The sequence below is a fragment of the Eurosta solidaginis genome, chromosome X (assembly GCF_040869045.1).
Source record: "Eurosta solidaginis isolate ZX-2024a chromosome X, ASM4086904v1, whole genome shotgun sequence".
NCBI classification, from domain to species: Eukaryota; Metazoa; Arthropoda; class Insecta; order Diptera; family Tephritidae; genus Eurosta; species Eurosta solidaginis.
The window spans coordinates 173,228,938-173,253,802 of NC_090324.1; the positions used below are offsets into that span (position 1 = coordinate 173,228,938).

At 41.5% G+C, this 24,865-nt stretch overlaps 1 pseudogene; it reads left to right on the forward strand.

Annotated features, from left to right (window-relative positions):
- Positions 1-5,274: 5,274 nt before the first annotated feature.
- On the forward strand, positions 5,275-7,208 carry LOC137235259 (DNA repair endonuclease XPF-like; annotated as a pseudogene).
- Positions 7,209-24,865: the final 17,657 nt, after the last annotated feature.

Consider the following 24,865-nt stretch of genomic DNA (forward strand, 5'->3'; position numbering starts at 1 on the left):
GAAAATTCCTCCATAATTTGAAATTTATAAATGAAAGCAGTTATGTTTATAATAAAACTGGTAAAATTAGTCGTTGTTTATGCGATTGGTACCTTTTTTTATTTGTAAACTGATACATTCTTTCTAGGGTCACGGCAACACTGCTAACAAATCTGAAAAGGGTTTCGTTTTCCCACGATTGTATACGAAACGTGCATTAGTACGTTTTTCTACTACTCCTTCCTCTAATGCTACTACTTTTTTAAATACTTTTATGTATATATTGCAAAATGAATCGGCTTGCATATAATTAAATGAATGTGAAGGCGAAATGAATGTCAATAATTCGCTGCTTAACATAAAGTCGACTTCAGTCTATGTTTATTCCGTTTTTCGAATTTCTTGCCAAAAAATGTATGTTTTTGTTTTCGTGCTATTGCAACACAGTTTGGGAATTGGTTTTCGAGGTTGAGAGAGAATATTTTTATTTCAGTTTTTAGTGTTTCCGCAACCTTCTTTGAGGCGAAGTGTACGATATTTCCAATGTATTTTGTTACTCCCCTATCGCCCCAAAACACACAAACATCTCACCTAGCACTCGCTGGCACTGAAACTGATTTAGGAGCCGAAAATAGGCCCATCCCTGATCTAAAGCGTATATGACACAACTATGTTCTTGGATTCCAATCTAAAAAGACTGACGTAACTTTATCGGAACTTCAAAACACAAAAACAATTTCTATCACGAAAGCTAGGCCACTGTTCCCCAAAAATTAGTGAGTTTGAAATGTTTTTGTTTATGTTTTACATTTTATTTTTGCATTAATTAACCTTTTTAACAATGAAAACAATGCAAATAAACCGCGAAAAATATTTCGGTCTCGAGTGGTTCACTTTTTTTTTCACAAGAAATTCGATTTTGATTGTGTTTTTATGGGCCAATTTGTCAAACTAAAACAAAATTTTCATTTGTCAGAAAAAAAATAAAGAAAAAACGGCCGAATGCCAAAAACCTATCGAAATACAAACTGGCTCGAGTTTGTTGGATCCCGCGGATCCGACTTGTGACCCATGGGATCGCGCGCAATGTGTTTACGGCGTAAGAAAAGACAAAAGCAAATGTCATCGATTGGCAACCTTGTTTCGTTCATTCAAAATGTCATTCATTCATGGAAATGAGTATACAGACATTTTTGAATGAATTTTTATTATGAAGAAAAACGTGTGATGGCTAAGTATGCCGGTATCGTTCCCTTTTTATAATTTAGTAAAAATTTTTCAATTGCTTATTCTTTTGTTTCATTTCAGCTGATTATTGATGGAGAAATTGCCCTTGTCAAGAGCTGAAGAACACAAAACGCATTAATATAAATATATTTTGGTTGTTGCGGTGCACCAAAAATTGAAATTGGGTACGCCGTGCTAAGAGCGTTGCAAAAGTGTTGAGTCACCCGCAAACGCGGCAGGAGAGGTGATTTTTTTTTTTTCGAGAATATCTTGTAATAATTTTGCATTCGAAACGTTGCTGATTTTGGTTCAGCGAGTATATTCGGTTCAACAATTACACCAACCGGCAATCACATTAAAATGATTTCGCCACTTATGAATGGTGGGGCTGGAGCGATATCTAGTAATGGTTATGCTACAATACAACCATTGAAAGAGAAAGCAACAACTTTTGAATGGAACTAGCTCGCAAAGCGAATCGATTAGTGGTCATAGCACATCGGAGAATTTTGCCGAATTTGAACATGCGCCCATCTTTAAAGCTGCCGGTCTTCCAACACTCAATAACAACTCCTCGCGCACAATGAACAATCAGCACAACAATAGTCAAAACAACAAAAGCAACACAATAATCTAAGCTCAACGCCAAGTGAAGATCGATATGCTGCACTCAAAGACTTGGACCAGCAATAACGTGAAAGTAAAGCAGCAGCCGCAGTTGTATCAGCCTATGGCGTAGAAACATTTGCCAACAATTCGATTAACAATGACATCAATCCATTCAAACATCAAGAAGTAAATACATTCCAAGCTGCCAATCACGGCACATCGCTATCAAATGCACAAAACCATTTTGGTCAAATGACAGTGATATCAAATGGCAATGGTAATAGAAATCATAGCAATGGAATAACGTCACAACAAGCCACACAATACTATAATTACAGTTATGGTTTTTGTAATGCAACTACAACGGCAGGTACGTTTCCGCACACTGTAATGGCGAATGGACCAATTGGATGTGGACTCGCATTGGGTACACTACAATCAACGGCGATCGCAGCTACAGGCGCTGGTGGCGGTGGCGCATTCAATAATCTATTTTCGGCAACGGGTGCAATGCAAACCAATAATCCATTCTTATGAGGTTTACGCGGAAAATGCTACGTAATGGAGCTTAAACGCAGATATGATGCGCAACGTGCTTACCAGTCGCAAAAAAAATAAAAAAAAACTATAATTATATATGTACGAAAAGCATACTACATGAGTAAATAACAAAAGATGAGCTTTGACTTGTTGGAAGTTTGTCTTTCTTTCAGTCGTAGTTGTCTCGATAATGCACAATATGGCAGCAACACTATGTGCATTTTTCTATAGAAGGTATGAAAGCAATCATTAAATAAAGTACAACAACAAGCAAACGCTTGCATTGGTTCGTTTACAATCCTTGCCGATAAACGTTCGCATTTGCCAGATGGTGCAGAATGGATTAAACAAGTGAGTGTTTATTCTTATGGACAAAGAATAACAGCGCTGATTGCTGGCGCACAAGTTGTTAGAGAGGAACTGTCTAAAACATTGCCGTGGCCAAATGAAGGTTATGCTGGTCAATGTTTTGTGCCACTCTTGTTACCTCCCCACTTGTAGCTCTTGATCTAATTTACCTATCGTGTATATCCTATTTTAAACTTTACTCTTTATAGACAAAAAGGAATGTTACAAAACGCACTGGAATCTGCTAGACGTGGTTTTAATCTACTCAGCCTTTCTACCATTTCAACGTGACACCAACAAGCGCAACCTGCAATCAAGGTCACTTCCAACCCAGACGGCTCGTTGGCTGATCATATGCGCGCCGTTTTAAATTCGCCGGCATTCGATAGTAAATAGTAAAATTAGGTGAGTTATATTCGAATAACTTGAAGTATGGGGCAATTGAGTGGGAATTCACTAGCCTTTAACGATGCGGGATTGGAACCAATGATTTTTCACTTGCAAAACCGATTTGCTTTCCACTAGGTTTCGACGTCGCTAACATCGTTAAATTGAAAACAGATGGCTTAAAAATAATGACGTCAACAAGCTTAAAATATTCTTTTACATATAACAAGATTGTCTTAACTTCCATTCTTAACTCCTCATCGAAAAATTAATAACTCGTATTTCCATAAAAATTATCCTTTCGATAAACGGTAATTATGAAGAAGTTCTAGTGATGCCGATACAGTTTGCGGCTTCATCCCCAGATGGAAGCACAAGATACAAGAGAAACGCCCAAAACCGGTGTAAACAAGAGGGCTGACCAGCGAATTTTAAATTGTATGCTGTGGCAGATATTGGATCTGTGTTAGGCTTCCGTTGGCCTCGTTCGGGGTGAACGAGAGCTGGGTTACGTGATTTGTGATAACGGGTGGGAGTTACAAGTCTCCCTCACCCTCACTGGAGGGTGGTAGTAGGACCAATTTCGTGATTGGTCTGGTGGTTTGTCCCCTTGCCGTATCCAGTTCGACAAATCAAACTCGGTTATCAGGGCCATGGTGAAGGTTGGCTATCCGACCTAGTCTCCATTCGTTAGGGGGCAGATTATCCTCCTTAATGACGACTGGGTTCCCCTGTTTGAGGTTTGATTGTGAATGCTTCAACTTAACGCGCTTCTGCAATTCGGCGAGTTACTCAGTTTTCCACCGTTTGCAGAAGGTGCGATGCAGCGCCTTAAGTTTCTCCCATCGATTGACGAGTGAAGCGCGATTCTCGCTGACGTCAACCTCGGGTGGCGCTAGTAGATGGCCCCCGACAGGATTCTATCTTACACAGGAGGGTGCTAAACTCCTGGAGAGTGAATTTATAATCCGATGCGATCTTTTTGAAATGAGTTTTGAAACTCTTGACTCCCGCCCCCCACAGCCCGCCCATATGAGGAGCAGCTGCTGGTATGAAATGCCATGTCAGGGTTTGGTGGGCATATTTAGAGAGGGTTTGGTTGCGCGCATCAACGAGGAATACCTTGAAATTTGAGCGGAGAGCCCTCGATGCACCGACAAAGTTCGTCCCGTTGTCGGAATAGGGGTTTTTCGGGCATCCTCGTCTGGCGACAAACCGACTAAACGCTGCTAGAAACGCGGCGGTGCCGAGGTCGCTAGTCGCCTCTAAGTGGATCGCCTTAGTCGCAAAGCAGGCGAATAGGCAGACGTAACCCTTGCACATGCGGCATCCTCGTCCGCTGTAAGAATTGATGTCAAACGGTCCGGCAAAATCCACCCCGGTGTTGGTAAATGCCCGAGAAAAGGTAGTGCGTTCCGCAGGGAGAATTCCCATGAGTTGCGTCGGGGAACGTTTACGGAATAGCGTACAGGTCTTGCAGTTGTGAATGATGGATCGGATCATGTTTTTGACCCGAGGTATCCAATACTGCATGCGTAGGACCCGCAGCATTAGTTGGTTTCCGCCATGTATGGAAATGGTGAGGACAAACTGGACTAGGAGACGGGTGATTCGGCAGGCGTAAGGGAGGATTATCGGGTGACGCTCGTCGACGGGAACGTCCCTGGATGGGTTAAGATGACCCCCCACCCGAAGGACATTATTTTCGTCGATAAAAGGGTCTAGAGAGAGGATCTCGCTTTTGGCCGCGATGGGTTTCCTAGTTCTCAGAGCGTTCATTTCCTCGGCATAGTATTTAGTTTGGGATATCCTTATGAGACGGCTAGTCGTAGCTTTGATTTCGTCGGGCGAGATCTGGTGAGACTCTGCTTTAAAGGACGCTTTAGTTTTTGGATGAGTTCTATTCGAGAATCTTATAATGAAGGAAATTACCGGCACCGCCCTCGATAGATCGGAAAACCGATCAAGAATATCCTCGCTATTGTTGATGTTTGTTGCTGAATGCACTTGTACTCGTTTTTCTTCGATGTTTGTGTGGTACTCCTGTTCGCCTTGAGATGGCCATTTCGCTTTGCATTCTTGCAGCCAAGAACGTCCCTGCCATCACAAAGAGTTGTCGACTAGGTCCGTGGCTGGAAGTCCTCTGCTGGCTAAGTCCGCTGGATTTGATGCGGACTCTACATAATGCCATCCTGTCAAGAAGCATTTGTTTTGCGTCTCGTATCGTATGTGTAATAAAACTGGTTTTATAAAAGCATTTTCCAACAGCGCCGAAGCTTTCACAAGTGGATTTAGTCATATTGAGCGCACTATGCGTAATTTGTTTGTAAAACAATTAGTCATTTGGACACGTTTTCATGCTATTGTACAACAATCACTGAAGCCTCATGAGGCACAAACTATTGAGTTGCATGTTCCCATGACGCTAATACAAACACATTTGCTTGATACAATTAATTGTTAGTGCGTGAAATTAAGCGTATAAACAGATCGGAAGATTTGGAAGAGATCACAGTAGAGAATTGTATAACAAAAAATTTCATAATATACAGCAAGCGCAACTGGATTGTATTTGGCATCAACTGAATTCGCAGACTACATTGATAGTAGCTGATTTGAAAATTTTACGCAATCTTATGATTTCCAATACATATCATGATGCAGTGGCCGCGTATGCACTAACCAAACGTTATCACACTACAGAGTATGCGCTTCATAATTCAGGTTGGCCGTTTTTAAATTCAGCTGAGCAAATATTCAATTTAACCAAAGAGCGCGTTTACACTGCACAAGGTGAGTTCGAACCTGAACCCTATCCCAAATGGAAATTTTAGCTGAAATACTCAAAGTTGAAATACCGGGCGATATGAAACGTTTACGTCCCGACTGTGTAACTGCCACCCAAAGTCCTAATACTTTGTCATGATACACGTACCTGCATTCAATTGCGTCTATTTCTCACACAAGGTGGTGAACGCTTTCTCTTATTTGCTGCAAGGCAGCATGAAATACCAATTGGTAAACTAGCTGATTGCTATAAGTTAAAGAAACTGCAAATGCACTAACGCAATTTGAGAAAACTCTTAGCGGCAAAAACACGAGCACACAAAAGATAAATAGCACGCAACCAAATGCGAAAGAGAATGACGTTCTAAAGAATGAAGCTTCGGACTCAGAACAAAGCACCCCTATGGATGAGCTGACGCAGCTGTTGACTGATGCTAATGGTGATGAAGATCTTGTGGCAAAATATTTTCAAGAAAGTTATATGCTAACTATTACACAATTAAGTGATGCTGACGAAACTTTAACTTATGCTGGCGCGGACGCAAATGCAAGCGGGGCTACGGCGACCTCTAATATGGATACCTCGGTTTCGAGCCATTTCCACAGCTAGAACACCTGGATATAACTGCCGCTGTGGCGGCACGTAAACAACCACTAATCTGCATACAAACATTCAAACCAGAACGAGAGGGTGCTATGTCACTCTATCGCATACTCGATGAAATACAACCACAGTATGTTATAATGTATCATTGTAATGTGGCCGCAATAAGACAATTGGAAAGATGGGAAGCGCGTCAACGGCGCGCTCCGAAAGATCGGACGCATGTATCCTTCCCTTTACATGCGCACACCGTAGAAGAACAATCGTATTTGACTAACTGGCGACGTGAGAAGCAAGCATTTAGAATGATTATTAAAACGAAGCGTGTAATGGTTATACCAGAGTACCAAGATGGCAAAACAGATGAAGCTTTCATGTTGTATAAAACCTATGCAGAAACTGAAGGCGTGGACGCGGCTAATGCGGCTAGTCGTGAAGCAGGCGGCCAAGCGAGCCTCATACCTTTTGTTTCAGCCAAATTATCGTAGATATGCGTGAATTCCGTTCTGATTTGCCATGTTTAATACATAAACGAGGCATGGAGGTGTAACAAGTTACTATAACGATTGGCGACTATATACTCACACCAGATATTTTTGTTGAACGTAAATCAATCTCCGACTTAATTGGTTCACTAAATCCCGGACGCTTATACAATCAATGTGCACAAATGCAACGTTATTCTGCCAAACCAATAGAAAGCAAAAACATATTTTCTTGGGAGTAATATAAAGCCAACATATTTTCGTGTCGAATTGAATGGCACAAATAATCCCAATATGCTATATATAATTCGAAAAGGCCGTTTATACATATTTCCATGAAGCGAAAATCTGGAAAGAAAAGAAGAAACTCAATTAATTAGTAAAAATATAACCAAGTCTATGAGTGTACTCACCGCCGCGTGTTAAATGAATGACATTTTTTCATTCAGGAAATGGAAGAGCGACATCTGCTAGTCAAAATCTCTACACTCCATTTCTGACTGTCAATGCACTGTGTTACCGACATTATGCCTTACGCGTTGCTACACGCAACACATGTCGCGTATTACATATCTCGATCAATCATTCATTTGGTCGAGATTTAAAATAATTAATTCCACGAATATCAACATTATCGACAATACACGTCAAAAATAATGTTGAATGGTGGAAGTGCAACTCTGTAATACCTTTTCAGCCAGGTTTCTAACCGTTCCGTGTGGTGGCAGGCCACTTGTTGTGAAAACAAAGTTCACCACAATTCAAAAATAAGTTGTTAGGACTACGTCGGCGACATCTACCGACATAAAATAAATTATAAAATGCACTAAAGGCGCTAAAGCACCAGCCACATCGCATGGATGCGCGCTAAATCCGTTTTTCTTCGTTTCTTTGCGCGCATAAGTATTCACCCTTTAATTTTTTATTTCAATTAAATTTTATTTCAATAAAATGTTTTTTTTTTTCCTCTTGCGAAAATATATTAGAGATACTTTTTTGTTTACGCCACCCAAACAACATTCCGCCAACCTAAATTTGGGCATGATCAATGATACCAATATTCTTTCAGATCATGACCCGCTACCAAACGTTATTGGCCAAGTCAGAGGGAGGCGCAAAGCGTTTCGACGTTGCTTGCCAGCTCTGCGGCAGGGATCATAGCCTTAGGATCTGTGCCGAATACCGTAAAAAATCCCCAGAAGAGAGGTTGCGGGCAGTACTTCTGCATAAGTACTGTCCAAACTGTCTGTCGCCCTTTCACCGCGTGGACAAATGTAACAGCAAGTATCGCTGCAAGAGGTGCCAAGAGAAGCACCACACCACGCTTCATTTGGATGAGCGTCGACCTTTAAGCGACGAGACGACCACAAACGGTGAAGACAACACGTCCGACGATGCGTTGTCGATCAACCTCTCGGGGCCGGCTAAATCCTGGGCTCAGCAGGTGGAGGAAGAGGAAATGGAGGAAGAGAGAGCGAAAATGGAGGAAGAGCGAGCAAAAACGGAGACAAGACCGTCAACGGTAAATCATGGGATGCGCAGTTTCCGGCCGCTGTTACAGCATGAAAAAAGCGCGGCGAAAGCAAAAAAACGTCGAAACGAACGAGACAACTGGCGGCACCGCGACATTGGACTCCAAGGAGGTCCGACCAAGTCATCCAAACGCGGAAGACAGCAGCGGCGAGATAAATCGACGCCATACCATTCTGACGCCCAAAATATGCAAGCACTATCGCGTGGTACACCGGAAGGCTTCCGAGCCGGCCGGCTGCTCCCAGCCACGCCAGCGCCCATCATGCGGTCTTTCGTGCCCATTGCGCCGATGGCCATCGTACGCGTCGAATCGCGTGGGCACCTACACTTGGTTCGTGCGATCATTGATCCCTGCGCCGCCAGCACCATCGTCGATGCAGAGCTGGTACGCGATTTGCAGTTACAGCGCCAAGGACCAGGGCAATGCACACTTATTCTGCGCGGCAAGTTCGGGTCAACGACTCATGTCACTACCCAAGCCGCCGTGGTCAACAGCCACTATCGGTTGAGTCCGCCATCCAATGTGGATCCAAAGGTTGCCGTTCCATTTGAATTTATGCGGCTTGCAGATCCGCAGTTCCACTGCTCATCGCCAGTTCGTCTTACACTCGGCGCTGATCTATACGCCGAACTGATGCTGAGCGGAACGCCAGCAACAACAGTTGGCGGTCTCCTGACCCAACCGACCGTATTCGGGCTGGTAGTCTCAGGGGCCTGCCAAAAATAGGAGCGTTTCATAAAAACTAAGTAATTACTGCACGGAATTTAAAACCACGTACGTATTTTTAATAACTTCTTTTCTTTTTCTTCACAGGACGACGATACACGAAGTCCATCGTGCGACGTGCAGTGCTTGCAGTCCGCATCTGCACATCGACATGACGCCTTACTGGACGCGCGATCACGTGTCATTCCTTTTTTTTCTTTTCAGTTTTTTTTGTCTTTGTTGCTTACGGCAAGGGGGCCGGTATGTTTAGGCCACAGGCCTTAATATATCTCCCCCCCCCCCCCCTCGTAACATAACTTTCTTTGTTTATTTTCCTTCTTACTACCACCCACATATTCTTGTGATCACTATACACACAGGTATGTGTGAGTGGTAGTACGTATGTATCTTAAGATTTTACCGCTGTGAGTCCGCGGTACAGCAACTTTGTTGCCGGGAAACCCAACGAAGGAGCTGTATCGTGGGTTCATCGGCTCATGTAGCAAAGAGTCTCATCCTCTTTGAATCCAGCAGCCAGCAAAGGTACACGTAATCACACGTTCACGTAAGTGCAAATTTTCATAATTATTATTGCATATATATCATTTTCCACAACATTTGTTAAACCAGTTCTTAACACTTGTTGTATTTATATAAATAAAAGCACACTGTGAATTCCTTTTTATTAATACGAAACCCTTTTGGTGTTTTTATTTTCTTCCTCTTTTTTCGCCTTGACTAATCTTTAACAAATACGTGGGTGCGCACCGTTGCCACCACGCTAGGTATAGTAGCCTGCTAACGCCTTGTTTAGCGGTGAATGGGACTCCTGGAATTTTCCATTTCACGAGTTCTTTATTTTAGCAACTTTGGGGGTTTTTCCAACCCCATCGTTAGAGGGATTGTGGTGGTTTTTCCACCTCGGCAACCTTCAGGAAGGGCAGGGTATTCTTAAGCTATATACTCGGTGGGGTTTTACCAACTCCACCGACTGGGAGGCAGTGGTGGTTCTCCACCTCCGCTTTCTTTACGAAGTAGTCTGAGATTTTTAGTTTAAGCGTAGTCCCGGTGGGGGTTTTCCCAACCCCATCGGCGTAGAACCGACGGTGGTTTCCCACCTCCGTCGCCATAGCTTTAAGGGTAGTTTGGATATTTTGGAATAAAGAGTTTATAACGACAAACGGGATCTTTCTCTTTGAAAGGAGACGATAGGGATTCTTCTCTAATTCCACAGGGATCCTGGACGGACTCAGCATACCCCGGCGCAAGGAATAGTCCGTCACTTTCTACTCCCCATCCAAATCTGATGAATCTTTAAGTGATTCTCATGTAAACACCAGAAATTGCATCAGGTTCTCCCAGAACTCTTGATAAATGACCATCTTTATTCCGAGAATTTTGCGATACGCAACATCGTTTTCCAACAACGATCTTCGACCGCTAAAAAGAACGAGAAAAAATTCTTTAAAACTAAACTTAACCTAGATCGTACCAACGTCATTGATGGCCGGGAGTCCTTCATGACTTCCGCAGCATGTCACCCAAGCTAGGATGGAAAATTAGCGGTGATGAAAAGATATAAGTGAATATTTCTTGTCATTGGATTATACGTAATTCTTAAATAAAAAAAATTCATAAAGTAATATATAGTCGAAGGTCAATAAGGCTGGACGAAGAGGCCGAGGTCTTCGTTCCAGACTGGCAACATTTTTTTCTTTCTTTTTTTGCTCTTTTGTTGGACGGAGAGGCCGAGGCCTCCGCTCCAGACTCGCAGCTTTTTTGGTTGGACGAAGAGGCCGAGGTCTCCGTTCAAGACTCGCAGTTTTTGTTTGGGGAGAACTTCCCTGGGCTGGACGAAGAGGCCAAGGTCCGTGTTCCAGCGTATTACGCATCGGATCGCTCTCAGGACGTCTGCTTTCTTTGTTCGACGAGGTGTGGCATCGTATGGATGTGCCGGGGCGAGTGGCCGTGCGGTTGGTTGGGTGAGGCTTGTTCTCGATAGTGCATATATATTCTAATTAGGCATTATATTATTAATTAGTGCTGTCGGAATGGACGTGATTTCGAGCAGCGGTTGTATGTTTAACACAATAAGTCGGATTGCGGTGTGTGGGCGATTGGAAAGGACGGGATTCCAAGCTGTCCGCGCAAAATTACTGATGCTGGTGATAAGCGTGGGAGGTTGAAAAGGACGTGATTCCAAGCCACTCACCCAAATCATTGCGTATTTAAATTAGTCAGTAGATATTTCATTATTGCCTGTGAAAAAGGTGATATTTTATTAAAAACGTATGTTAAAATAAACAAAATAAAGTGCAACCGAAAGTGAGTTACGCCGAGCGTAAACGAGCCAACGAAATTATGCATTTAGCATTGTGCGAAAGCTCACAACCATCCCCTGACATGAATTTTCAGATTTGCGATGCTTTTCACGACGGGTTCTATCTGCATGTACCATTATGCTAAATATTATGTGCAACCCTGTCATGTGTTTATTGATCAGCTGATATCTGGTGTGGTGAGTTTGAGGCGGGAGAATATATATATGTATTTGCTTGTCCTTGAAAAACTAGGTCACTAGGGCAGTAGCACACTAGGCCAGTAGAAAAGTTGACTTTTTCTAATTCCGGGACTTATTCTTTTCGGGAATCGGAAGCTTGATGCATGAATGTTTGTGATGTTTGTTGTCCTGCCCCCCAGCCAGAAAGCAGTACCCAAAACGGAAGAGGTAAAAAAAAAACAAAGCTTCTTTGTTACAAAAAAGGTGTGTAATTTTTTGTAAGGAGGGTTTTTTTTGTTTTCGACCTCCGTTTTCGTGTGTGATGTCAGTACCGATTTTGATGTTTTGCGGTTTTCGGTACTGCTTTTGTGTATTTAGTTTTCGGTATCCACTTTTTTTCTCTTATAGCGTTTTCTTTTCTGGCTATAGTGTTACGCTTTTTGTACTCCGCGCAAGGGTTGTTGTTCTATTCTAAAAAACAGGCAACGCCTTTACGGGGCATTTCGTTCTTTTGTGAAAATTGTTGCCTGCTCGCAACGCAAAAGGTTTACACTTTTACCCTGTATAAAATGGCGGTGTGGCAGTGCAACTCTGTGAATTTCTCAATTCGCTCTTGATTTCCACATATACTCTGTTAGTATGAGTGCACAAATCACCTACCCAGATTGCGTATTCACCAGTTCAAAATTGCTTCTTTCTGCACATCTACGTCACAGTTGACTGTTTGAGCGAATGAAAGAAAGAGCGAAAAAAATCAAGAGCTAAAGGAAAATGACGTAAGAATTGCCCATAAAAAAGAGATTGCGCAATGCGCAATCTTTTTGTGTGATTTGTGATATGAGTGAATGTGGTGAAATGAAATTTTCTTTGTGTGCACTATAAATGTTGACAATTTTCTGTGGTAGGAGTAACTCTATTATGGCGTTACCATTTACTTAGGCAACAATTTATTTCAGAAAAGAAAACGATATTAGTATAACAGCGCTAATCAAACTGCCGTTGTTATGCCGTGGGTTGTCATCTCGTGGAAACTTGTATTTATGGGTTTGTACATACATACACGTATGTGATGTAAACTTATAAAGAATTCAGGACCCCCCTGGTTCCTCCGTTAATGGAAAGTTATGGTGAATACGTGCTCACCAACACATTATCATTGTGTGAGCAACATTCAATGTACAACGACGTATGTATGTATGACACTTGTCACGGCTCTTAAAATTTTCGCTACTCCTGTGGTTTCCCTTATTTTCTTTTCAGTTTGTTTTGCTTCAAAAAAAAAATAATAATAATGGAGCCCATGCAGTATATTCTCGTTACGTTGTAGTATGAGGAGGAGGAACCCATTCAGGTGGTGGTTGATATACATTATTCGGAGCGGCGTAAGGGCTCTTTTGTCTGCGATGCGCCGGACGAGATGTACAACAGGCGGTGGAGGAGGGGTTACGGCGCATCACTCCCTGTGTGCTCCGAGCTCTGCGGACGCCCATCGAGGTTCTCCTGCGCGGAAGAGTCACGAGGTGGTAGGCTACCTTCTTCCGAGACTGATGAAGGGGTATTGTGGGTCCGACGGCCGGAGCACGATTCAACGCACCATAGGCGGTTTTGCTGCCTTGCGTGTCAGCGGACACTGAGTTGGTTGCCCACTTAAATGGGCATAAGAGATTTTACCTATACCGGTGCTGGAATTATCCAAAGCGGTATGCGTCTTCTGCTGCAATGTCCCTGCACCGAAAACGGATGCACAAAAAAAACGGAGATGCAAGTTAAGGAGCCCAATGACTAGGGCTCCAAAAAGTTAAAGTTGGGGGCCGCCCCGCGGCCCAATTGCAACTTGTAAAGATCCAAATAAAACAGTTTTTTCCGCTTAATAATATTTACCATTTATTTCCGTTCAATGTCAAAAACAGACTGACTTTATCATTAACTTAAACTAAGCTCTAAGCTTCTACATTAGTCTAAGTGATTTTATAATTGCTGACACTGCACTTCCCACGATTGGCCAAAATAATATTTTATCGCTTGCGTGGCGAATCACACGACTTTCATTTTGTCCGCATATCATATCGCTTACGCGGCAGTTCCCATGGATTGCATTTTGTCTGCTTACGCAATATGATATCGGATCAATTACCTACGTTGGCTTTGCTTGCGTTTGTTGAAGTGTGGTGTCAGCACATTCTTACAAGTAAGTGTGTCTGCCCCCTTCTTAAGTACCCCCCTTTAAACATCTGCGTCCCGCAGATGAGCTCCTTTTTCAGAAGGGTCCTTTGCATGGCTTGGCTGGTCCTGATCTGTGGTCTGATTTAGTATAGGGAAGTTGATTTTAGTAGTGAGTTTTCTCCAGATAATGTAGCATACGGCTGCCAGAATGGCCAAGGCAAGAGCGTCAAAAATTACCGAAAAGTGAAAATTATTGCCAAGTTGTTTAAGCTGATTAATATTTTCCATGCTCAGGTCGTGAATGTAGTTAAGGTTCAATTTTAGTCCTTCGCTCGTGATGTTTACCAAGGGCGGTGGCAGAGCCTGCGCTGTGCAACCGATCTGCTATTGAATGTTTGATTTCCCACCGTGACTGTTTCGTTGTTCAAAATAATGACGTACGTTCCATTTAGGGTTGTGGAGTAGTTCCTCCCTTGTAATAGGCCTTCAAAGTTTGTAACAAATATTGTTGAGTCTGTGATCATCTCGACGGTTTTGGTGTTGTCTAGTTCATAGCGGCATTTGGCATCGCCACGTTTAACTAGCCTAGCTAGGCACCCGTTTTCCCGAAGTTTAGTCAGGGATTTGGGAGAACAAATTGTTGTATTGCTGATCGAAGGGCAATCCTCGTTCACCCCGAACGTTTCAACTTCGTTTGTTAGCATTTTTTTTATAGCTGAGGTCAACGTGTTGTCCTTTTATAACAGCGGCCCGTGTTATTAGGAGTCGGTAGCCATCTGGTTTTACCTTTTGCATTGAGAGTACGTACAAAAGTGTGCTACCGTTTGAATACACGGAGGCCGACCCGTACTCTATGGCTTCAATGGTGTTCTGATATCGTAGGGAATCTTCCTCCATTATGAGCCTTCCAATCTCGTCTCGATCAAGAAGATTTGTGTTGGTTACGCCAGATTTCGCCATTTGGCACGCTTGGACGACTTCTGACACCTGTTCCTTCAAGATAAGGACTTTGCTTAGGTCAAGAAGTTCGATATTCTCCTCGCTAATGTTTTTGCGTATAGCGTTAATGTGGAGCATCGCTTCGTTTGCTTTCTCGATTGCCTCGCGGGTACCGTTGAATAGTTTTTCGTTGACCCGGTACTGGTGATTGTTGTTTATTATCACGTCATTCATGCTTCGAAGAATATAGTCCCAATCCGCTGCATCTGGACACACAGCTATCCACTTCCATGCAGAACCAATCCAGTCAATGGAACGTACCCTTCGTGATTTGCTTATTTGTAGTTCGTCGAGACGTAGCTTAGTTTGATTTAGGTGGAACTGTAACACAGTCCGCACAGCCCTGCTTGTAATATCGTGCTCTGTTGACTCCATCAATTTGACCAAAGACGTGTTGAATTAGTTTAGGTCGACCACATGGACTAAACTGAAGTGTCCGTTCAGGATCCAACCACGCCCGTGCTCAATAGTTACCAGTGGGGAGCCATAATTGTAGATGTTGAGGCCGTACACGCCAGATATTAAAAATAAACTGTGTTCCATTATGGAGAGAAAAAACTCATTAGTGTTGGTAAGATTAGTATTGACCATTTTTTTTTTAGGCACTTTTATTATTTATCGCATTGACGGTGAACTAATAATAAATGGTTACATAATGTAAATCTTGTTTTCTTTTGTTTTTTTTTCTTTTATTATTACTATTTAAAGAACATTCTATTGTATAATAAAAAAAAAAAATAAGATTTTTCAATTAGAAGAAAATTTTTCTAAGCGGGGTCGCCCCTCGGCAGTGTCTGGCAAGCGCTCCGATTGTATTTCTGCCATGAAAAGCTCTCAGTGAAAACTCATCTGCCTTGCAGATGCCGTTCGGAGTCGGCATAAAACATGTAGGTCCCGTCCGGCCAATTTGTAGGGAAAAATCAAGAGGAGCACGACGCAAATTGGAAGAGAAGCTCGGCCTTAGATCTCTTCGGAGGTTATCGCGCCTTACATTTATTTTTTTTTTTTTTTTAATAAAAAAAAAATCTTTCCACACTAAGGGAGAAATTAAATTTTTTGTGTGCTTTTTTGAATTGAATGCAATTTATTTATGTGTTTTTTGTTGCGTTTAAATGTATTCCTATATCCTACCACCGTCCCCGGCTACCCATCGTGGTACTTGGAAGGTCCACAGGATCCGAGAGCATGGATATGAAAGGGAGGTAGTTTGTAATTCTTTACTTTTGTTTGAAGGGTAGCGTTAAAGGTTACTACCCTTGGATACAGCCGCCTTACAAAAACTCGTGGTAAAGAAGCTGAGGAAAGAGGATAATATTTCTAAGAATTACTGAAATGTTTCCTCTTTACTCCCTTCTTTAAAGTTTTTTATATTTTTTTTTTTGTTTTTTTTTTTTCTATTTTTTTGTTTTGTCTAATTTGTCTTTTTTAGTAAGCGCATAATTAGTTTTTGTTGTGGGCAGATTTCTTCTTAAGAAAAAAAAAATTTTTTTTATTTTGCTTCTTTTATTAAGCGTGTAATTAATTTCTTGTGGGCAGATATTGCTTAATTAAAATTTTTTAAACGAAAAATCGTTTCCTCTGTTTTTTTTTTGTATTTTCTTTTTGTTTTTGTTTTTTTTTGCAATATTTTATGTTGCCTCTTTAATCGCTTATGTGGTTTGTTATAGAAAAGATCTTTGATCTTGAAATTTGGCGGACGCCTTTTTTGCTTCGTCTGTGCTATAGAATTTCAAATCTTTGTGGTCCCTTATTGGGACATCTTTTTGTTGTTGACTTCCCGTGGTGACCTTATTATATATATATTTTTTTTTTACCTTATGTTGGCGTATTTTTTATCTGCGCTTTATGAATCCTTTTGCCAGTGTCTGTGAGCAATGTCACTGTATTTTCCAAGATTTGTTCCCTATTTTCTTTTGAGTTTATATGGGCCCTCCTATGTTCTGTCTCTATTATACCGCAAATCCTATCCTCGTTGGCCACATCCTCGACCACCCTCTGAGTTATCCTAATTTTGTATAAAAGGAAATGTTCTATATATACTTCTTGTAGGAGTTGTAAGTAACTTTCTGGAATCTTTATTCCATTTATGAATGCTGGGTTTAGGCGTTCCTTCAAGGCTTCGGTTAAGCTGGCCTTTTCAATTATATCTAGTCTCACATAATGACGAGTGAATCCTGTATGTGGGTTTTCAACACAAGTCATTGCATTCCCCTCCGTAAAAATTATTTGGTTTCGGAAAACATTCAAAGGGGCTTCTACGTGTGGAATAAGGTCCGAAGAATCCTGTTCAGCACTGTGAGCTGTCCCCTCGGCACTTCTAGCTTCTGTTGGTGCATCGTTGGGTTCCGACGGTGCTGTCAAATGGTTTGCCTGGCATGGAATTCTGGAGAGAGCATCCGCCACGACATTCGATTTACCAGGAGTGTAAATCAATTCGTGGTTATACTCTTCTATTCTAGCCTTCCACCTCTTCAACTTGGCGTTATAGTTTCGACTTCCTAACGCAAAAGTGAGAGGCTGGTGGTTGGTGAAAATTCTAACTTTTTTCGCCCCATAGAGGTAGGATCTCAAGTTGTCTAGAGCCCAAACTATAGCCAAATTTTCCTTCTCGTTTGTGGCATAGTTTTCCTCTGTTCTACTTAAAGATCTTGAGATGTAGGCGATGGGTCGATCTTTCCCTTTTTCTCCTTGGGATAGCACCCCACCAATGGCATAGTTTGAGGCGTCGGTGGTAAGGTTGAATGGTTTTTCGAAATCTGGAAATGCGAGAATATCTGAGGAAACGAGTAGTTTTTTTAGGGTATCGAATGCCTGAAGGGCCTCGGAATTCATTTTGATACGCACTCTTCTAGATTGGTTTCCCTTGACCTGCGAATTCTCACCGCGTGTGAGATTGGTCAAGGGTTTAGCAACCTTAGCGTAATCTCGAATGAACTTTCGGTAATACGACGTCATTCCCAAAAACCTTTTTAGTTCCTTAAGCGTTTCTGGGGGTGAGAGGTTCTCTATAGCTTGGACCTTTGAAGGATCTGCCTTCATTCCGTGGGATGTTATTACATATCCCAGAAATTCTACTTCCGTTCTCATAAACTTAGTTTTTTCCAAATTCACTCTCAAATTAGCATCCGCAAGCTGTCTAAGCACTATCTCTAAATTTACTAAATGTTCGTCGGTACTTTTTCCAAAGACAATAATGTCGTCGATTTACACGTAGCATATCCTCCCTATATACTCTTTAAGGACGTCATCAATCATTCGCTGGAATATAGCCGGAGCGTTTTTTAACCCAAAAGGTAATCTCAGAAATTCGTACTTTCCATTCATGGTTGAAAACGCTGTTTTGGGTATATCTGTTTCTTTCATTGTGATTTGGTGAACGCCTGAAGTCAGATCTATAGTTGCGTTCCCTAAACTGGCCAGCGTTGCATTAATATCTGGAATAGGATAGGCGTCTGGCACGGTGACTGCATTCAGACGTTTGAAGTCCACTACTCTGTACTGCTTTTCACCAGAGGGTTTGGGTTTTTTCGGAACTACTCAAACAGGAGAATTGTACGGGCTTTTGGATGGTCGTATAATTCCTTCTTCAAGCAACTCAGTAATTTGTTTTTCTACTTCTTCCCTCATGTTTGCAGGATATGGGTAACTTTTCGTGTATATGGGCTCCTTCGTGGTAGTCTTTATCTCAGCTCGAACTGTGGTTTTAATATTGGTTTTGATGTTAAGTGGACCGAACAAATGAGAATATTTTTCTATCATGGCTTTTAGGCTTGGGAGAATTGCGTCGGGTGTATCGTCAGTTTCGAAAAAATTTAGCCTTCCTACGACTTTATTTTTGAGCGGAATTCTAATATTGGGATCTATTGTAAGGACATGTTTTTCCTGTCTATGACGGCACCCAGTTCTTTGAGGGTGTCATCGCCTATTATCCCATCAAACGAGCTTAAACCAGGAAATGCGTAGAAGGTCACCATAGCTTCGTTACCAGCATTTTGGAAAAATCTCCCACTGTTTTTTTGTTTATTACTACAGGTCCTGCTACGGTGGTTACTGAGAAAGGTGGATTGACTGGGACTGTATTAGTTGCCAATTCAGGTCTCATAAAATTTTTATTTGCCCCTGTGTCAACTAAGAACTTTAGGGCTACTTTGTTTGGTGTCAAACATGTGAGATAGGGTATACTGGATTGCGCGGTAGTCCTCATATGAAATAGGCTGGTGGCCCGTCCGCCATAAAATTTACCTGCTGGAAGTTGTCTTCTGTCGATTCAGCATACGCCGAAGGTCCGCTTTCTACATCTGCGCTGTCGGCTTCCATGTTGTAGAGCCTCTGCTGTTTGGGCATCTATTCAATCGATGATGTAGGTCCCCTTTTGAAGGCGTTGTTATTCCTCGGTCGGTTCATGTAGTTCACCTGTCTGGTTTGAACACTGTCGTCGACATCCATTCTTTCCGCAAGTTTTGGGGCTGCGGGTCTACCAGGAGGTGCGGTGTTCGTCCCTTGATTGCGTTGGAGTCTGTTGTAGGATGACCGGCTATTCCCTTGAGTATTGTTCCGATTCGTCCAGTTGTATGTAGACCGTGAACGAGGAGGTAACGGTGGTCTCTGAGTAACTTGCGACAGGGTATTGGTGGGGACAACTACTCTATTTGGAGTGTTTGCATGGACTAGTGTGTTCCTTAACGTTAGGTTCTGGATGTCAAGGCAGGCCGAGTACGCTTCTGGCAGTGTTTTTGGCTTCTGCACTATAAGCATACGCGACAATTCTGGACTGAGACCCCGTATGAAAACATCGAGTGCCCTGTTACGGTATGTTTCCACAAGGGCCGACACGGTTTCCTGGCTATAGTCACCGCACTTGATTCTGTTCACTATTAGAGACAACTGATGATTGACCGTTGCGTAGAACTCATCTAGTTTTGAACCTCTCTGAGCTAGCTGATTCAGTTGGTGCTCCAAAGTCCTAATTTCCCTTTTGTCTGCGTAATGCAGCGATAATACCCTTTTTATTTCTACCCAATCGCTATCGAAAATATTATACGCTACCAGTGCTGCATCGGCAAAGCCACGGATTTTCTGCCTAATATGTTGCAAGATGGCACGATACAGGGGCCTTTCCTTGACGATATCGTACTCCGACAGAATTCCTTCAACGCTGTGAACACATGAGATGTATTGAGAAGGGCTGCCTTCAAAAACTTGCAGCTCCTTCACGCAGTCGGGAATTCTGCCAATATCCTTTAGGTCTTGCTCCCACAGTGGTGTTCGCACCGCTGCCAATACCCCCTGTGGCTGCGTTCTTACTCCACACTGTTCTACTCTTCCCAATCGCTCATCGGTTCTGGCAAGATTTTGTTCTAAACTCGCGTTATTGCATTCAATTTTCCCTAGCCTAGAGCTCAGAGCAACACCGTTGCTTTCGATACCCCCAAGGCGTGTCTCAAGCCGCCTAATCTGCTCGAGGAGAGCATTGATGCCCCCATTAAGTTCATTAACTTTCGTGGCTAAAGCGTCCATTTCAGATAAAAAAAAATTTAGTTTGAGATTAAAAAATATATTTTTAAATTCTAATTTGGCACACGGTGGCTCTTTAAAAATTGTTTTTATTTTTTTGTGTTACTTACTGGCGTTCGCGATCACCTGCCGGGATAGTCCTTATAGCACAGACGATTTGTTTGTTTTTTGTTTTAGTTTTAAGGTTGTCCTTACACTTTGACAGTTTCCTGCAAAGAAGGACTTTAGTTACATTTGTGAAACTTTTACCGTGTTCTTATGGCAACGGCGACATGTACCAAGTTGGCGTTTCACAGTACATTAGTCTTTAAGTAATTATGGTTTTGGTCAGGGGAGGCTGTGTCATTTCTTTTTAGTCGTCGACAATCAGATTGAAGGCAACCTACTAAGGCACAGTTGCTCCACAACGCTCTGGACATATTGCAAATCTTTAGCGTGTTCTTATGGGTATGCTGAAATTATCGCAAGTAACGAGTGACCGTTTCCAGTGTGTGCTGATGTGTACCCTGGAAACTCCACAAAAGGATAAGCCGGCCCAAGTGTGTTCTTATGTGTACGCTCGGGTTAACTTTTAAAGCCGGCCCAAGTGTGTTCTTATGTGTACGCTCGGGTTTTGCCGTATCCTGAAGGGAGCGGCAAGTTGCATATTGCAAACAAAATTTTTTGTGTACATGACACGGTCACAGGAGTCGTTAACCATTTTTCGGCCTTTGGTATGGTGAGGTCCATCCTAGAAATATAGGTATACGGACTCACCCAGCCACTAAGATTATACGTGCACTTGGAATAGCAATAGTGGGGCCGTAGGATAATTCACTTATCAAATGTTTCAATTTTCGTGTTGAGTTTTATTCGCGCGCCAGAGGATCTTAGGGGTCACAGGCTCGCTTCTTTTGATATTATTCCTGTATAGCCCTCTGAGAGCTTTTAGGATTGGACGTAGTAATTTATTGCGTGTAGCATCACTTTCACTCAACTTTTTGTTATTAATTTTTTTTTTTTTTATTATTCGTTTTACCTCTCCTGGGGAGAGGAGCTTTTATACCCTGGAGGGTCCCGAAGGGAATCGCAGAGTTAAGCTATCGTTATAACCGGAGGGTCGCCTCGAAGGTGAATCTCGGTTTTGGTATTTTCGTTATTGGCTGTACAAGCCTTAAATTATCTAAGCTGAGGTCTTGCCTCTCTATATATTTTTTTTTTCCTTTATCGGTAAAATTTCTATTATTTTCTTCTTTTTTCCTCAGCACTCCACTATCACTATCACTTTGTCACTAATCACTCCTTAAATATGAGGTCCTTTTTGAAGGACCCACTTGCCAGTGGGTCCCTGCTCGGGCGTCAGTTAAGGAGCCCAAGGACTAGGGCTCCAAAAAGTTAAAGTTGGGGGCCGCCCCGAGGCCCCATTGCAACCTGTAAAGATCCAAATAAAAATAGTTTTTTTCCGCTTAATAATATTTACCATTTATTTCCGTTCAATGTCAAAAATAGACTGACTTTATCATTAACTTAAACTAAGCTCTAAGCTCTAAGCTTCTACATTAGTCTAAGTGATTTCATAATTGCTGACACTGCACTTCAAACGATTGGCCAAAATAATATTTTATCGCCTGCGTGGCGAATCACACGACTTGCATTTTGTCCGCATATCATATCGCTTACGCTGCAGTTCCCATGGATTGCATTTTGTCTGCTTACGCAATATGATATCGGATCAATTACCTTCGTTGGCTTTGCTTGTGTTTGTTGAAGTGTGCTGTCAGCACATTCTTACAAGTAAGTGTGTCTGCCCCCTTGTTAAGTTGCATAATATTTAAGTTTATTTATGTTTTATTTTTTTTTTTATTTTAAGACTTGAATTAGATTTTTCTGTTCCTTTATTTTGAAGAATAATGTTTATTGATCTCTTCTTTCCCTCAACATTACCTAGAACTGCTTTGTTGAAGTGGACCATTTGATGCTCGAGTTAGCTACCCTTCTTCCCTTTTTCTTTCCATTTTATGGAATGATTGCTGTGGTGAACTTGTCAAACCGTTACGTGACGCGCCGGCAGTTGTCACACTGCCCGTTAATGCATTTATTAATGGATTTTCTCTTTCTTTTCTTTGCAGGTTAATAATGTGGGATTTTATGGAAGACACATTTGCAGCCATAAATTACTACCAACAGCACTTTATATGTCTTATGAAAGGGAACCAAATGGAAATGTATTGAATACAAACGTATTTTATGTGGTGATGTTTCATACGCAGGTCATATGAATATGCATCGTGCATTTAAGCCAATACAATGTGATCTTTATACATGTGCATCTCGTTGTAGGATTATGCTGAATATTACAGATCAGCCATGACTTGTGTCAAGATAGGACTTCCCTTTCAAGAAAAAAAAGGAGAAGCCAAAAATAACAAAAATTAACTATTCGCTACTAAATGAAAAATTACGTCAAGAGGATTGGGTTGATGTTTATTCGGAGACTGATATATCCAAGGCGTACTCTACATTTTTAAATTTGCTTCACAATTATATCCAGTTTGCTAGCTTTATCCGCGTTCCACGAAAAAATAAAATTAAACTTAAACCTTGGACAGGTTTTGGGGAGTGCCACGAAATCTCAAAAAAAGAATACCCAAACACAAAACCCCCAAAAAAAAAAAATATCCAAACACATAATCCCCAAATTCAAAATCCCCAAAATCAAAATCCCCAAACACAAAATCGCAGTGCTATGATACCGTGTAAAAAATAGTAATATCTCTTTCCTTTTTCATTCATATTTATGTATGTATAACTATATATTCACGTTTTGGCAATACATATTTTTACTTATCCATATATAGGACTGCTAGTCGCTCTAATTCGAATAAGCTAACAGAAGCGTGTACTACGTAGAAGGACATCACCGTGGCGGTAGCCACGGTTATACCACACACCCGGACTTGGCATGGGGTAGCCCAGGGTTATTTTTTATAAGCGCGGCCGAAGGACGCCTATGCAGAAAGTTGGTATGAATTATTAGCCTTTTTTGGTCGCGGCGATTTTAAACCTAATTTGAATTTATTTCACACATAAAATGGGGATTTTGATTTTGGGGATTTTTATTTTGGTGATTTTGATTTGGGGATTTTGTTTTAGGGATTTTGATTTTGGGGAAAACGTGGTAGACCCGTCAGGTAGGGAAGGAACTAGTTCAGGCAATAGTTTTTTGTTTGAACCTTTCTCTGGCTCTGAGATCCTAACAATAATAAAACAATTTAATAACTCCGGTTCTTGTGGTCATGATGCTATTTCCAACCGATTGCTTAAAAATATAGCCCTTAACCTACTAGACATTCTGAAATATCAATGCTAGGATTTACACTCAGGAAATTTTCCAGGAGACTTGAAATGCGCGATTATTATTCCTCTATTCAAAAAGGGTAACAGGGAAGATAAAAACAACTATAGGCCAATTTCATTAGTACCCTTCATTTCTAAGGTTTTCGAGAAAGCCCTTAAAAGCCGTATTTTACTTTTTCTTGAAAGCAAGAGCTTTTTCAGCCCAAGGCTGTTCGGATTTAGAGCCAAACGGTCAACCGAGGATGCTCTATTAGGATTTTGTATATTTATTCACCAAGATTTGGACAGTAAAAAAATTTCGCGAGTCTTTTAGTTGACATTACAAAAGCTTTTGATTCTGGGGATCATGTAACTCTACTTGATAAATTATATGATACTGGCTTTCGAGGATTTATACATGAGTGGTTAAAATCGTATCTTACTGGAAGAGTACAACGCGTCAAAGTTTGCGGAACCCTCAGTAGCTCTAAACCAATTAAAGTTGGCGCTCCACAAGGTTCTGTCCTCTGTCCTATTTGTTTTCTGGTTTACGTAAATTCAAATTTCGTCATGCCATTCTTAGAGGAGGTCACTGCATTTGCAGATGATCTAGCAATAGCTTATGGCTGACCAAATACGTTCCACTTGATAAGTAGCATAAATCATGATGTACATATTTTAAGAACGTGGTTCGCTAAACACAAGCTCATTGTTAGCAATAAAACCAAACTAATGTTTTTTAGCTTGAATGCAAAAATAAGACCAGACGTAGACATTGTTTTCCACTCCTCGAGTTGTGAGCGTTTCGCTCTATACGATAATTCGTGCCACATGGCTCAGTATGGTATTTTTAATCCTTCAACAAAATTCAGTATATTCTAGTTTTATAAAATTTGTTATTCGTAAAATATCTAATGTAAATCGACTGCATCCCTCAAGAGAGCTTTTTAGAGATCTAGAGATTCTTCCAATAAGAGACCTTTATTATTTTAAAGTTTTAAAAATCTGTTTTATTAGGTGATGTTATCTGCATAGTATGAGGTCGGAAACTTATAACCTTAGGATAAACTCTGACCCTACAGTTATTGTACCTCCTTCCAGAACCACACATTCAACAAAGTTTTATACAATTGTATCCAGGAAACTCTTCAACATACTACCCTCCGAAA